Genomic DNA, 14,941 nt, shown 5'->3' on the forward strand with positions numbered 1-14,941 from the left:
ATTTTCTCGGTTTAACATATTCTACGACTTTTGTTTAGGTCGTTAAGGCTAAATCTCGCTCTATCGTAAATTCACTATTTACGCTTCCCGGTGTCGTGCCGGTTTCGTCTCGGAACTTCGACGGGTCATAACTTCTTCGTTATAACTCGGATTTCGGCGTTCTTTATATGTACGGAAACATATTCTACAGCTTGTTTAAGACTATTTATTATAAATAATCTTTTGCCAAAAAGTCGTTTTCGACACTTATTGCCTCTAAATTGACTAGCCCGGATCTACGGGCGTTACAATTATCTCCCTCTTAGGATGATTACGTCCCGGAATCATCAACGAAACAGGGCTCGTATAACGACTCGATACATCATCTCTTCATCCTATGTAACAATTATAACTTCAATATTCCTTCAAGTCTATCTCTTAGACTCATTGACTGTAAGCAGTACTCGATCATGCACCTGCTCTCTACCTCAGGCTAGACTCCAAATTATGACCTTCAAGTCACGATGTCGATCCTCATTGGATACGAACTTAAGATAAGTTCTTTTATTACTACTATGGATCAATGTGTCATATTCTAATGATCTATCATCGTATGTTGCAACACTTAGACTTTGGCCTCTTAGAGTCAATTTCCGGAATGGAATACGCCTTCCTTCATGGTCCAATGTGATATAATCACATTTTAACATGTAGCATTTCTAGCTTCCAACTTCTTTAACAACGAGTGTGATACTTCTTTTGATCGCTTTGATTTCAATCGTTTGGTTTAAGTCGGACGCTACATCAAAATTGGTTCTCTGAACCACGTAACCTACTCATCGTAGTCGGACTCAATGTGATATGACCACTAGGGTCAGGATAACAACAATCTTCTTAGTCATTACCGAAACAATGGCAACGACATACTTGAATAAAACGAAATCAATTACTAGTTTCTTGGTAACCTTGTGACTTTCCCTGATCCAAGTGTGAGTCCTGTGCTTCCGGTAGTATAGGCCTCTACTACCATTCACACCTACTCATACTCGTCCCAAGTATTGTCTCGCAGTCTCCAAGTCACCATACAAGAAAATCACATAACAGTTTAACACACCAAATAACAAAATGAAGGATTTATTATTTCTTGAAACTATTACATAGGTGTTCAAGTTCACCCTAGACTATGCCTCTAATAGGCTACACCACGTGGTACTATCTACATGAGTACTTCATAACTTGTTCTTCGGTCATCCGTCCTTACTCTTGATTCCTTGCATTGCCAGCTGCTTTGTCAAGGATGCTCCTTAGCTCTGGAGGTGCATTCGCTCCCGCTGCTTCATTTTTCTTCGGGCAATCCTTTGATATATGTCCCTTGTTCCCGCATTCGTAACAGAACCTCTTGCTGGATGTACAGACATTGGTGTAATGCTCGTTCTTCCCACACTTAAAACAAGTCACTTCTTTGTAGCATCTCCTCATAGTTCTTCAGTGGTGCCTTTGGCTTTGTAACTCCTTTCCTTTTTGGGCAGTCTTGCTTGAGGTGCCCTTCCTCATTACATTCGGAACACACCCTAGTGTTGAATGTACACTCATTGGCGTAATGCCCATGCTTTCCACACTTGAAACAAGTTACTCTTTCGTAGTACCTCCCATGGTGCTTCAATGGTACACTTGGCTTTGTAGCTCTCATCGGACATTCTTGCTTGAAGTGTCCCTTTTTACTACACTTAAAGCAAACTTCTTCCTCAGTTGGGCATTCGTGGGCATAGTGACCACTCTTCCCGCATTTGAAGCATGTTACTTCCTTAGGGCATCTACCGTTGTGTTTTCTTCCATACTTGTCATACCATTCTGCTTTACCTACTCCTCCAGACTTTGAGAGCAGGTTGCTCTTTTCAGACCTTGAAGACCCCTCAAATTTCCTTTTCTTGCCAACATCAACCCTGTTAGCGATACTACTGTTGATCACTTCATCGACAGACTTAGCAACCCAGATGGTCGCCTCAAGAGTGGGTGTCTGGCGTACTGGCACAGTAAGTTCGTCCTTACTTTGTTGAAGTAAACACCTTGTTTTTTCCATCTGTTGATCCAACATTATCTGCACCATTGCTTGTACTCCGGCGATCGTGATTGGCCCAGGTACAGCTGCTACCTCTGGCACATGCTTAATCACTGGTGGCTCGGGCTGCGGGTTACTGCTTCCAAATCCGCTTCTAGTGCTCACCATGTTGATCTATGCACCAAATCAGACATTCGATGTACCGAGGCGAGAATTTAAGATAGGAAAGTTTTATTTACGATAGACGTATAAATCTCCCTATTACTCCGAAAAGTTACATGTCAGTTCTAATATCGTAATTAAACGTTTAGAAACCTGAGCACATAAAATTTCCAGATCCGGTCGGCAACAGACTATAGATCCGATTATACATTTAGCATCATAAATCATTTAGCACATAAAAGCATGTTAGGCATTTTCCCTAAATAAGCTAGTCGTTGTGTCTATTCAGGTGTATTACCTAAGACACACTCCTCACCATCATTGCTTAGCATTCTAAGTTTAAGTCTAGAAATAAATCCATATTCCTAGTTCGCTTAAACTAATGCTCTGATACCAACTGTGACATCCCCATTTTCACGGCCAGAAAAGACCGATTTTGTTTATGCTTTGTAAAAATCAGAGTACTTCTTTTTATAAAAATGTTGCGGAATTTGTTCCCAGAAAAACATGTTAAATACGTTATCAAAACATTTTCGAAGAAACGTATTTTATTCATTTTAAAACGTTTGGGATGTCATCGCCAATACAAAAACATAAGCATAAACAGAACTTACATTTATTTACACTAGTGATCCACATCTATTTAATCTCTCAGTGTAATGTGACTTCATAACAACACCTGTGATATAAATAAACTGAGTGGGTCAAGTTGGGAAACCTGGTGAGTACATAGGGTTTTCAACCCACAATAATATAATTATTATGTTCAATCATCAAACAATTAACCCAATTACCCATCCCCATTATCTTCTTTATTCCTAAGTACCCTCCCTAAGGATTTATCCTAAGGGTCGTATCCTACATCATATTTTACCTCTCATCTCCTTACATCGCCTCTCCTTTTATGTTTGTTCCTAAGGACTTTCCCTAAGGATCATCGCGTACATCGCATAGGCAGTATTGATTCAGGGATTACTCCCTCAATACGTTCCCAACAAGGGTTAGGGTATCATCGCATGAATACGTAGTTACAACATCGCATGAACTCGTAATTCATAGTAAGGGGTTAGAGTATCATCGCATGAATACGTAATTACAACATTGCCTAAACTCGTAATTCATAGTAAGGGGGTTAGAGTACCATCACATGAATATGTAGTTACAACATCGCCTGAACTCGTAATTCATAGTAAGGGGGTTAGAGTATCATCGCATGAATACATAGTTACAACATCGCCTGAACTCGTAATTCTACACCTACAGGTTATGAGCCTGCTGGTGTTTCCACGGGGTTGTCTATAATAGTCCGTGGTCGCCATCTATACTCTGGTAGATGACTACATCTCCAAATTGTCGGACAAGGTTGTAGTATCCTACATCACCGATTCATCATCACTTATCTATCCTCACCTAATTATCATCACCTATCTCTCATTATTTTATTTCATCACACACCAACTATTTCATCTACCCATGTTTTATCCCAACATATTAGTAGATATAAATATACAGTTTAAATCATTTAAAACATGTATAAAATCATCCATCCAACATAGACAACAAGTATTCAGATAATATGCACACATAGCACGTAATTTATGTAAAATACTTCATATCTATGTGTAAGATGAAAGGGACCATGCACTCACTTGATAAGGTGGTGAGTCGGCACTCGGACAACACTTCGTTACTCATAAAACAATTATCCCTTGACGAAACCTAGTATCATTACCACTAGAATTTAGTCTAACGCTTGACGAAACTAATTTAATAGCCTAGCTATTATTATTATTATATAAGCGTTAAACAATAATAATATACCAAATACTCCTTATAACCCCTCTTTTTCTCCCTCTCTCTTTGATTATCATGATCTTCTTCTTCTCCGTCTCAAAATATATCCCGTTCTCTCTCCTCACCTCCTCACACACCTCTTCTGCTCACCAGAACTCAACCATATGTATCTACTTCTCACTAGAAATCGACCCTCTCATCTTCTTTCTCATCTACATATATTTGGAATTTAATGTACAGAAGGGTTTGCAATTGAGAAGGTCAATGTTAAGTCATCAACTTTTTTGATTTTAGGCACCGATGGGGTTCTTTGAATTCCAATTACCCTAATTTTGGTACCTTATCTGTAGAGTATCACGTTCTTCCCCACCAGAAGAACATAAATTTGGGTTCTTTCATCTAGAAACCTAACAAAAAATTCTGACCCCCACCGGCCCATTCGCTTCCTCTAATGAATACGTACCACCACCATCGTCGCTGATGTTAACCCTAAAAGCGTTCATATCAGATATGAAAGAAGAGTCAGCATCGTCGCCATGACCTGTTACAATACACCCGATCACGTCGTCGAGAAGGAAAGATGCTTCAAACTTATGGTTGAAGTCAACAACCTCATAAATTCCGACTCATCAATTTTTCTCCCTGTCTCCATCGTCTCTGATGAAAGAGGTTCACCAGGTATCCCATCTGGTCTATTGATTTTATTCAAAAATACCCCACTGTATTCTAAGAGTTTCTTCCAGGAGGCATATGAATCCACCCTCACATCAGATTGACCCCTGAAATCCTCACGCTTGAGATCTTCACCCAAATCACCAGGTATCCCACCCTAATTTTTAAGCTTTAAGATTTAGATTGAAATAATCAGAAATTAGTCTTTCTTCTCAGCTGAGTTTATTTAACCATAGGAAATTTGTTGGGTTTTATAATTTTTCTTCCATTTTTTTTCAGGACAAAGAATTGGATTCTCAATAGGTAATTGCTTTGATGCATCATATCCTAGGGATAACCTTTTGACTGATACTACTAATGTAAGTCGTATGCTATTTTTTCCAATAAATGGGTTAATTATTTGTTTATTAGATTTATGCCTTTTTCAATATCGATGTATGAAACTTCTTGTATTATTTATGTGTCTTTTGCTGTTAATATGATGAGTTTCAGAATTCGATATGGGTTTATTGTAACTGATTGGTTCTTTTGTGCGAATAGTGGTTAAGGAATGAAGAATCAACATATGAATGGATTTCGATATGATTCCCTAATATTAAATCAGGAAATCAGAAAGCTATTTACACATGTATTGCAATTTCATCCAATTTATTTTTAGGTCTGTTTCGCATATGTGTTAGATGAAATGTGTAAGAGTTTTAGTTCTTGATTTTTGTGTATGCTACATTAAAGTTGTGATCATTTCATTGTTTTTGTGGGTATGATTTATGAGGCAAGTTTTGTCATAAAAACAATATTAAAATGTCATTGTTGTATGTAACAATGTGTTGACTGGATTTTTTATTCATTAAAACTATAACTTGATCTTGAAACAGTGGAAATATTTAAAAGCAAAAAAAGTTTTATATGTTCAAAATTTTCTTTATTTTATTTTATTGTATAATTTGGTATATAAAAAATGAATTCAATAAAGTCTTTGTTACACCAATTTCTAAAAATGTCGATATTTATAGTCTTTTTATTACTATGCTATTTTAAAACTAATTATCTTTCAATTTTTTTTGTTTCATAAAGAAAGACAATAAATCTGATTGCCAATTTGTAGGAATGGGGTGACCGGTTAATGCTTGAAACCATAGCTCTTGGGGCTGCTCAGGTACATCACTATGTACCAAAACATATGTAAATAATAAAAAAACATTATTCTTTTTTAAAGTATGATGTTGTTATAAATAAATTAAAACAAATATTCGTAAATGGTCCTTGTCGTTTGGTTTCTATGATGCAAAGAAGAACATACAAGTGAGTTGACTTTCTTTTTATATCTAATCATTATAATTCCACCTCAAACATGATTGTTTTTTTTCTTTTTTTTGAATTCTGATCCTCTAAAACTGTATGATGTTAATTTGACTTAATGAAATTATTTAGATTTTAATATTAACTAGGTTTTACCAGGTTAATTGTCATTGGCTCAAGCAATTGTTTTTATAAATACGACCGGGTCATTCCGAATGGTAAATAGGCAAAGACCCGCTTCTACTTGGTCCTGTCTCTTTAATGGGCCACGATGTAATCGGTTCAACTGAACATGACGATTTGGATTTTAAAACACCGATAATTGTAAATAATTTTTTTTTATAATATAACATAAATATTTTCAATTTAATATGATATAAAATTACAAATATTCCCTCCCATTGTATGTTCTGGGTTTTGGTTTAAGGTAACAGTAATCAATTTTTAAAAACATAAAAGGACGGGTAGTTTGATTTTGGATCAACAAGAAATGTAATTTACTCAATATAAAGTCATATCTATAGACGTCGGATCAAATTCCACAAAACCATTTTTTCGGTTTAATCATTGAAAAAAGTTAAGGAAAAAAAATTCTAAATGCAGGTACTAATCTTTCAGAATCGGTTTTCTCAAACAACTTTATGTTGTATTATCTTAAGGGAGATTTTCACATGACCAACTTTATATTGTATTATCTTAAGGGAGACCAACTTTATGTCGTATTATCTTAGTGGACGGTGACGAACAATTCAACGATAATGAAGTTTATAAATCAAATGTGATATATATATATATATATATATATATATATATATATATATATATATATATATATATATATATATATATATATATACACACACACACACAAACACACACTAGTCATTTTACCCGCGCCAAGTGAAGGATGAAAATAGTTTTTTCAAAAATTAGTTTAGAGACGCTTAGTTCTTTTGCGTAAATAGTTGGCTGTTTTATGTTGTTGGCAGTGTACAAATCTTTAAAATATATAAGGTCACTAATATGAAATAAAAGTAGGTGAATGTGGTATCGCTCCCTTCAACGGGATTAAAAGAAACCAAACGACCTCGCATTTATCCTTGTTTTGAAGGATTCCAATGACGTGAGCTCGGATTCCACATATTTTTTTGAAAAATCTTTGTATCTATGTTTTCTCATCTTCTTTATTGTTCAGAAAAAAAAAACAATTAAATTATTAAATTTTTATAAACAATTTTATGCAACCTATGCATACTTATTATATTGTTGTTTTTCACCAACAAAATTCTTTAAGAAAATACAATCAATCTACATTTATAATAATTGCAGTTAGCACCTAAATAGGCTAAATGCCAAAAAAAAATAACAATGTACGTTTGATAGTTTAATCTCATACCTTAAATATAATTCTTAATAGTATATGCTTTTTACATTTGAGAAAACCATGATGCCCTATTTTTTTGTAATATATGTATGTAATGATATTTCTAGATCAATGGTGATTTACAGTTTTACTTTTTGTTTCTTGAAGTTAGACAAACCTTTTTTTTTTTTTTTTTTTTTTTTTAATTTCAACCAAAGTAATTATAAAAAATTAAATATCCATTTTTCACATCCGGCCTAAGTATTTATAAAAAGTTGTGTATCCGTTTTCTGTTGCTCCTACTAAACATTAAAAAAAACTATGTTTATACATTCCAATATCACAAAGTTTTGAAACAGTGTTTTAAATTACATACTCGTAGCAAGATTCTAGAGGCAAAAAGATTACATAAAACAAAACAAAGATTACATAGGTTCAATAAACATTGTTTGTTTTAAAATCTATTGAGAGATGTCTCCAACAATTGTTGATTGATGTGTATGACAAAGAGAAGATTGGATTAAAAAAAAACGCCTTAAAGCATACATGATTTTTGCAAAAACATACCAACAGATGGTTAGAAAATGACATAATTGTTTTTGTAATCCCTTAACTTGATTATTACATTTACAGGGAAGCGCTAACCTGCATATGCATGTGTTAATATAAAAAATTTCATGGCAATAATCAGGTAACTCTTAAACCATTCAGAAAAATTCAAAATATGTCAGGCTCCGGCTGTCATTTTTATAATCAAAAGTGAAGGATTAAACTAAATTCTTTTGTAGTTAAAATAAAGTTGTTGTGTGGTAAAAATAGAAACAGAGGAAACTAATCAACATGGTTAGCAACAATAATTGGAATGATGAAAAAGATAGAAAATTATTAAAATAAGAAATAGTAAAAGAGAAGATCTCCTACTTCATATTTGTTGTAGGTCATGATGTGGATCAACCAACGTAACCCACTCACCAAAATTAACTACAAGAATACACTTCAAGACATGATAACCACGGAAAACTCATGTTTAAAACCGAACATTTAAATAAGGTAAAACATTCCCATTACTCATCAAAAATGACCAAATCACCCACAAAGAAACATAAATATAGAGAAATAAAAGTTACCTTGACCAATCAATTGAAGCTTGTTTTCTTTTGAGCATTAGAACCAAAGTATCAGTTAAAGACTGCAGCTTTACCCATAAAAAATGTAGCATGTTTGACCTAGAACATGAGTGCTTGTATTAGATCCAAAATGAATAAATAGGGAATTAAAAATAGTTGGTCATATAAATTAAGTGAATGGTAAAATTAGTAAATATGAAACACAACAATAGTAATATGGGGAGCTAATTTGATTGGACAAAACGAAATTAAAGTGGAGAAGAAGCAGATTAAGGGAAGAAGCAGATCTATATGTGAGGGTGAAGTGGTTCCACAATCGTGCTCGATGGTAATAAAGATAACGACCAACAATGGTGGCGGTGGTGGTGTGCAGTGACATGGGTGGAGGTATGAGCACCATTATATCTGTCTTCACAATCTACATTCTTGGAACCCCAATTTTCATTTATCCAAACAAAATCTCATAATTCCACAAAATTAAAGGAAAACCAGAATAAAAAAGGAAGGAAATGAACCTGGAAATCAAAAAACAACCAAAGATAAAGTGATGTCGTTTGGGGCAAGTGGCAGGGGATGTAAACATTGTGGAAGGTGGTGTAAGGCTTCAGACTTATGGTGGTGACGAAGGTGAGGGAATGCATCTGAAACAGAACAGGAGTGGTGGATGATGGTGGGTGTCAGATTTTGTGGTTAGGGTTTTTTAAGGAACAAATTTGTGTTGGACGCCATGAGAGAGTATGGGAGACCAATGTTATGTTAATTCTGATGGGGTAGAAGGCAAGATTTTAGATATAGGTGTGAAGATTAGGTAGTGGAGATTCAATTGGTTTTTTTACCAATTCAATTGGCGACATTGAAGGAATACAGTTTCACGTTTGACAGATTGACTTTCTCATGTGGTTTGAATTTGATTTTTGTTGACTAAATAAGATTTCGATGCATAAATTGTTAGTACAAATTGTAGTAGAGTTTGTACCTCTTAAAATTCAGCATTAGATGTTAAATGCTTATTAAGGTGTGTGTGTATATATATATATATATATATATATATATATATATATATATATATATATATATATATATATATATATATATATATATATATATATATATATATATATATATATATATATATATATATATATATATGGGAAAAGTGAATATACCTAACAACTTTATATAAGTTTAGGTACCTAACCACATCATAATACATAATTTTGTATCATATTTGCATTGTAATCACCCAAAGTTCTTAAAATTGAACCTCATAACTTGATTGCTTCCAAAATCTTTGGACTTTCACCGTTATCTTCCTTCAAATGACGTCTTTCTATCGGAGACCCCCTGGTGGGTTTCATATACTACTGTTACAAATCAAATGGTGTAGAAGGAATATAATAGTGAATGTCTGAAAATCTTGGAAGTAAATCAAGTTAAGGGTTGAAGTTTAAGATCCTTACACGATTGCAATGGAAATATAATGCAAAACAATGTAGTATAATGTGGTTAGGTACCTAAGCTTATATAAGGTTGTTAGGTATATTCACTTTACCCTATATATATATATATATATATATATATATATATATATATATATATATATATATATATATATATATATATATATATGACAAAATTGCAAAAATGGTCCCTGTGGTATGCAATTTTTTGGGATTTTAGTCCAAACCTCTAGTTTTTTGGATTCATGGTCCTTTTGGAGTGGTTTGTATGTGAAAATAGTCTCTCCGAAAATTGAAATGACTATAATATCCTTGTGTTATTTATTTTTCATTTTTCTTTCATTTATTTTAAAGTTTAATATTTGTTTATTTATTTTAACAATTAAAAAAATAATAGTCTCTCTATCTCTCTCTCTCTCTCTCTCTCTCTCTCTCTCCAAAGAAAAAGTCAAAAAAAAAACACAACCCACCCCACTTCTTCTTCCCCAACCCATCAACCATCTTGTTTATCTTAAACTTCACCCATCTAATCTACAATCTCGTGATGCCTTACTTTCTTCCCCTGCTTCTTTTACGACGAATCACCGCCATTACCTCACTCTCCTCCATCTTTGTTGCCTGCTATGCACGGGCATCCATCCCACCCATTCTTTCTCCGACATCAACAACCCCAAGGTCACCAAAGCTATTTTTTGATGTTGTATTACCAGCAACACTGATGTGTACTAAATCAGAGTGTAAATTCCAAATCAGAGTTTTTTTTATTTAGTTTGAATCTGAACCTGCATTGGAGCCACCACTTGTAACCTGGATTTGATGGCGATTTCCCATTGCAAGATCTTGGTGTATTTCACCATCGGGGTAACTGAAACTAAGAAATAGAAGCAAGAGTAATGGCGAGGGGTGGTCGACGGGGATGTTACTGATGGGTTATGAGCAAAACATCATTCCTATGGTGTACATGCAAACCCTAATAGCTTTTGGATCTAGTTTGTTTAATTAACATGCACTTGAATATCCAAAGTTATAAACCCTAGATCTAGCATACAATTAATCATATTAACATAAGAATAGGGTTTAGATCTTACCTTGATTGTTATGTAGCAATAACAATCTCAAATCCTCCTTTGTAATGGCTTTAGAAAGCTTAGAGTCACAAGTGTCATTCCTCTAATGGCTCACAAACACCAAGAGCAAGAGGATGAAGAATGGTAAGAGAGGAGGCTCCTAAAAATGTGTAGAAACCCTAAGGAATCAGTTGGCCATGTTTTGGTGCCCTAGGGATCCTTAAATAGTAAGGCTATTAGGGTTATCTAACAAGGAAACCCTAATTTGACTGTTTAGGCCCTAAGCAACCCATGGACTCCCTCTTTAGAGGCCTTGGACGATTTCTAATGGGTTTCCCCATAGAATTCGTCCACTCCATCCTTTATGGAGTCCATTAGCCCAATATCCAACTATCACACAATTGACAGTTCTAGTCCCCTTTATTTAATTAATATCTTTTAGCCACAAAATTAATTCTTATTAATTCTTGACTAATATTAATTAAACAATATGATTTCTCCTTTAATATATTATTATCATAATATATTTATAAATCATAATTAATCCTCTCTCTCCATAATTCATCCTATCAAGTTGCTTTGGTGAAGGTAACCCAAAAGGACCATGCACAATCGGGTCAAGTACATACCAAAAATAGTTATGGACTTAGGCACTAATCCAACAGTCTCCCACTTGGATAAGTCTAATAACTATTCTACGTATGACTTCAAATCCTGATCTGCAATCATAGCTTTCAAAAGCCGCTGTCAACTCTGATCTTATCAGAAGCGTGTCCTTTAGATAAGGGATCATATATTCCTCCATTCTAGATATCGTATAGACGTGAGACATGGATTGAAATCATTCTCTCTATAATGTTTTTCCCAATTTCCGATTTATGACGACTGACAACAGACTACAATTGAACACATCAAATTAGTTCCGGCTTGGCCAAGTGCTTATGTGTCATCACTAAATCATCGAGGGGCCCACAAATATCGCTTTCATCCCACTTTGGATAAAAGGAACGAATAAATTTTGATTCAATGCTTGCTTGCAATCACTTACCGAATCACACACAACAATATGTTTTACGACACCAAGTTACTGGTGCGTTTACATATTATCAATGTGTAACCGACTCGCAAGATACAACTCACACATCTCGGTTTCAAGAATATAAGATATTATCCTCTCACCAATCACTCGTGATGAAATCCATGAAGTGATCCAAGTGAGCGTGGGTTTAATCCAATGCTCAAATCATATTCATAAGCACTCATGAATGTTGCAGCAAACATTTGCTTATGTCTAATACACTTTAGACAATCCACACACCAATTCACGACAGTCTTCATTCATACCTACTTCCAACATATGAACGAATGTGGTCCGTTCGAATAATTTTGATTGTTCTGAATCAATTTTATTATTCAGGAAGTCAAAACATGCAAAGTGAAACACAAGAATAATACTAATCCCATATGGCCCCAAACTTTGGGTATAAATAAAACATTTTATTTAATCACCATATTGATTACTCATTATTTGTTGTTTCGGGTAATCAACATCTTACTTGAATTATTACTACACTTGTCCCATGCTCTCAGCATGCACACAATGTTTACCTACGGTCCTTACTTTGTGAAATAGATCAAATGAACACATTTCCAATCATACTCATTTCACAACTCCCAATCCTTATCATAAGTATAAGAATATCAAATTCTTGTTACTTATGCTAGATTCTAACATTTTATGCAATGATTCTTTCGTAAAGTTATAGCTCAAAATCATCAAGACTTGGCCAATCTCTATCAGAAACAATTCTATAGATATGATGTCTCTTACTCAAAGTACATTCCTTTGAACATCCTTCTTGCATAAAAGTTTCTAATCTAGACATAGATTCTAAATATCCAACTCCCAATATAGAAACATTTCCATATTTTCCATATAACAATTTATTCTTAATAGAATCTTATCTATTCATAATAATGTCATCCAATACCATACTTCCAACTACTCACAAGCGACCAATCCTCAGCGAGCTTTGGATCATCCTTTGATAATTGTTTAATTATTTTAGTCAAAACCGATTCTAGTCCTTTTTCCCTCTTAATGCGCTAGACATTTGGAAAATTTTAGAATGGTCAAATATTATATCACTTGCAATCGATCCTATACCCGAAGAAAATGGAACACGATGCATAGTGTCTTACATAAAGATGTGATACTTTATCAATCTTAGGCCATAATATTTTATGTGTCACGTTCTCACAACTCGAACTATGAAGAGGGATGCCATAATCATAATCGAAATTTAAGAACACACTATGTATCATTGACTAAATTTATTAATATTCCACAACCTAAGCCTTTAGATTTTAAATGAAGCATAATATTCTCTCCCTTAATTATAGCAAAACAACTTTTCAACCCTTACGACTTTGCATAGTATAACTCTTGTTTTCTATAATTAACTTGCAATACTTGCCTTAATAATCATACAAGCACAACATTTATGCTCCCACTATCATGATGATTATTATCATATAAGCATAGCACTTATGCTCCCACTAGCTTTGACATGTATTCAGGAAACAACTGAACTTCCAGAAAACAATACCTATTGAATTTCTTAAGTTCATATTTCTAATACCTAATGCTTTGATAATCCTTTATCTAAGCTTCTTAAACTTATACACCTTTGCCTTAGATAGCTCATATGTGTGTCTAAACAATTCAGACTAATTACCAAATCTCACAATTCGAATTATGGAAAGGGATACCGTAACCATAATCGAATTCGAGAATACAATTTTCACAATCACTATCTTCTTAAAATCTCTCTTAGTGAAAGCATTTCCTCACAGTCATTTTCATGAAGGAGGGAATCTTATGACACTTAGATTTTATGGTGTATGTGTTCCTATCCATGTGAATTTGTCAAAACCAAAGTTTGCGACAAATCCAAACTCATATGGACTGAACTTTCTCAATCTTGATTTCTTCCCTTATGGTAACACGAGTGTCCACCATGTCTTCCAAGTAGTTAAGCAGCTCACCCTTTCATATCAATGTACTTTTCATTAATCAAGGTGCTTGCCTTTTATGTGTTCAAATGAGAACTCATAGAACTCACATGCATAATTAACTCAATTGGAACGACACAGAAACAAGATAGTGTTGACACGATAAGTTGTAAACCTCAAGTCGTGTGCTAGTGATGATCGATAAGGTTTATGCGTGATTAGTTCTTGAAACTTTTCAAGACCATTAAGACTCCCACTGACTCCTTGACATATAAGATTCTTTTGTCAATAAACATTTCTCGAAAAACAAATATTCAAGAGTTAGTGTAGCTTTTATCAAGAAAAAACCCTTCACAAAATTGATCCTAGTTGGTCTTTGTCTTATCCAAGACATCACAACTTTCCAATTTCAAATGTGCAAGAATAAGAAAACCTTTTCCAAATTCCACATTTGATGAATGTTATAAACCTTCTTGAGACTTGTCACTCAATTCACAATCTTAACTCTAAGACTTGTTTTTGGAACGAAGTATGATTGACTTCTTGATTTAATCATTTCTTCAATTCTTGATTCCTCTTCTCAGACATACAATTGCACTAAGACTCACTTAGAGGATCAATTGAGATATGGTTCTTAATCATTAAGACCTATCATAAAACATAATAAAAAGTACTCTCCCTTCTTCTTAGAATAGAGAAACTTTTATCTTTCTGCCTACTTGATTCTTCTTATTCGTTCTGCTATTGATTGAAACTCTTTCAATCAACCCAGAATTACACTTAATCTTATAAGTATAATCATATTTACTAAACCTTTAGTAAATCATGACGAATATCTTTGTCACTCTTGTGGTGGACTTGATCAACACACAACTTTGTGTACTCGATCTCCTAGTCCTTCACTTGACACTTTGTCAACGAATTAGTCTAATTTCCAAATATGA

The 14,941-nt window shown here is 34.1% G+C and overlaps 1 long non-coding RNA gene across 2 annotated transcripts; it reads left to right on the forward strand.

Moving 5' to 3' along the window:
- Window positions 1-4,041: 4,041 nt before the first annotated feature.
- On the forward strand, window positions 4,042-6,724 carry LOC111885904 (uncharacterized). 2 transcript variants are annotated; one of them, XR_002848263.3, is made up of 4 exons: window positions 4,042-4,672; window positions 4,738-4,813; window positions 4,946-5,025; window positions 5,772-6,724. It is a non-coding gene; the product is annotated as an uncharacterized LOC111885904 (long non-coding RNA). The 2 variants fall into 2 exon arrangements; XR_002848262.3 differs by lacking the exon at window positions 5,772-6,724 and having other exon boundaries at window positions 4,043-4,672; window positions 4,946-5,460.
- The last annotated feature ends 8,217 nt before the right edge of the window (window positions 6,725-14,941 follow it).

Source organism: Lactuca sativa, chromosome 8 (genome assembly GCF_002870075.4).
Source record: "Lactuca sativa cultivar Salinas chromosome 8, Lsat_Salinas_v11, whole genome shotgun sequence".
Taxonomy (NCBI): domain Eukaryota; kingdom Viridiplantae; phylum Streptophyta; class Magnoliopsida; order Asterales; family Asteraceae; genus Lactuca; species Lactuca sativa.